The sequence below is a fragment of the Triturus cristatus genome, chromosome 10 (assembly GCF_964204655.1).
Source record: "Triturus cristatus chromosome 10, aTriCri1.1, whole genome shotgun sequence".
Taxonomy (NCBI): domain Eukaryota; kingdom Metazoa; phylum Chordata; class Amphibia; order Caudata; family Salamandridae; genus Triturus; species Triturus cristatus.
In genome coordinates this window covers 483989445-483991899 of record NC_140593.1, presented here as the reverse complement: position 1 = coordinate 483991899, position 2455 = coordinate 483989445, and the positions used below count along the sequence as shown (strand labels likewise).

General features: G+C 40.7%; 1 long non-coding RNA gene across 1 annotated transcript; it reads right to left on the bottom strand.

The window, feature by feature from the left end:
* Positions 1-216: 216 nt before the first annotated feature.
* Positions 217-1046, bottom strand: LOC146789633 (uncharacterized). Its single transcript, XR_014969840.1, has 4 exons — positions 983-1046; positions 836-886; positions 708-731; positions 217-466 (listed from the first exon to the last, which is right to left on the bottom strand). It is a non-coding gene; the product is annotated as an uncharacterized LOC146789633 (long non-coding RNA).
* Positions 1047-2455: the final 1409 nt, after the last annotated feature.

Here is a 2455-nt window from a genome sequence, read left to right as displayed (position 1 = left end):
AACCGGCGTCTGCCCCCTGAGGGATGGATAGGGAGTTTTTACCCTCAGTTTGCCCCCACAGGAGCAGAAAGCTCACTTCACACCAGGTCATTTGAAAAGCACTGCTTTGTTTGGGTGAGCAGCCCCCACTGGCATCGGCTTGTGCATCCCCCAAACCAGGCACAACCGTCTTTCTACGGAATCATGCAAGTGAGAAATCTTGCTTCGGAGAAGCCTACCCATGCAGCTAGTGCCGACAATTATAGATAATTTCTTACGATCTAGTGACAATATATCGATACTGCTATTCGTTTTAAACAAACAATTTTACATGAACATCATGGTTTTCAAAATGACATTTTAATCATTGTTATACATCACAATTATGTCATATTTCTTTGCAATAATACATGTGTCAGATGTTGCACAGATTCGTGCTTGCCCAATGCATTTCGGGCCTCTTTACGGCTCTTCTTCAGGGGAAGATCTGAAAACGAATCAAAATGATGCAAACGTTTAAACAACAGTGTGCAGGAAAACTACACTTCACAACAAAATCATTATTGTTATAGAGCTTGGATTTTTTTGTAAATGGTGAAAAAATGTCCATCATCTAAATCATACATAATAAGAAAATGAGAAAGAACGCCCTTTATAAACCAATCACCCGGTGTGGTGGAATTTGTACTTATGAACATGTGAGAAAAACGTACGGAAAACGGAAATACCTGATTGTCATGTATTCAACCGTACTGAGAATAAAAAAGAAAAAATGAATACACATCTTTGGCGTAAACCATCCTTCAAGAACCAGAGTTAACTAACATGACAATACAATTGTCACCCACAAACTGACCTGTAATGTAATACAAATCCTCGTGTACTGAAACAGCCTTACGGGATTGCACTGAAAAAAATAAAAGAAAAGAACGAGTTACCGTCCCCGTTGATAAACTCGATGACTGTAAATCTGCTCAAGATTTCACGAAGAGCAAACGCTCACCTTTTACCAAAAACTTTCGTGGCAAAACGAAGTCACCATAACGAGCCGAACAAGTATTCCTCTATCGTTTGAGAAAATCAATGCAGCGTCTACCATATAAGGAAGAAACGCCACTGTCATCGAAAGTGGACTTAAACGCATAATTCTCGTGTTTACGCGCCCGCCATGTTTGGTAGGGGAAAAAACACAATCTTGCAACCGGAAAAACGACTTCCGTGTACAAATAAAAACCAAAGGCTAACCATTGAAAGGCAAAGGAGTATGTGTATGTGAAAAATGAAAATTAATGAAGATAAAATAAAATGAAATAAAATAAAGTTAAAAAAAGTGAACTAAATAACACAAATGCACATCATAATGAAATCATAGACATTCGTGGAACATCGGTCAACATGTCAACAACGTTGTGCATTACATCAGTTTAAAGAAAGCATCTTAGATCTACTTTGTCGTGGATCCCAAAGGGATCTTGCGTATTTAACCTCCTGATCCAAAATATCTCCCTCTGTAAGAGTGTTTTTGTTAAGTTTCTGCCAGGGGTTGGGGCCATTTTCTCAATCACTTGAAATTTAAGTTGGGATATGGAATGTTTACATGTGTTCCAGTGAACTGCTAGACTGCTTTTCGGGTTGGCATTTCGAACCGTGCTTTTATGCTCAGAGATTCGAGTTTTAATCTTTCTTTCTGTTTTGCCTATATAAAGAAGACCGCACGGACATTTTATGGCGTAAATCAAATTGGTAGAATCACAAGTGGAGTTGTGTCGTAATTTGATGGTTTCCCCCGTGGAAGGGTGATGTACTACATTCCCTATCATTACATTGTTGCAATGTACACAATTTGAACATCGTTGCGTGCCTTTAAATTCAATTGCATTGGTTTTGAAGGTGGTGAAAAAAAATTCTTTGATATTTCTCGATCTTTTATAGGCAAATAAAGGTTTTCGGAAGCACCCCTTGATAAAAATCATTAAAGAATCATTACGAATAGTGTGCCTTTCTCATACCCAAACTGTTTTTAGCACGACCGTCTTTCTACCCATGGAACAGCTAGGGATGTTTAACCCCATCTACATCCGGGAGGACAGAAAACTCACTCGGCACCAGGGAGACTGAAAGGCACTGCTTTTGTTTGGAGGAGCAGCCCCCAGAGACACTTTGAACCCACCTACTACAGGCACAACTGTTTTTCTGCCCACCTGGGTGGTGGATAAGGGGTGCTTAGCTCAAATATGCCCCTAGAGGTAAAAAGCCCACTATGCACCAGGAAATATGCAAGGAAAGTTTTGGGGGGGAGTGGCCACTGTAGGTTTGGGCTTTGAGTTCCCCTACACAGCGTCTAAACTTATTTCTGCCCCCATCTGCCCTCCAGGGAGATGAAAGTCCATTAGACACCAGGGAATGGTAGTTTAGCATTTTATGGGTTTAGCTTGGGCCTATGTTCCCCCACACCCTTGGCATGGCATCTTTCAGC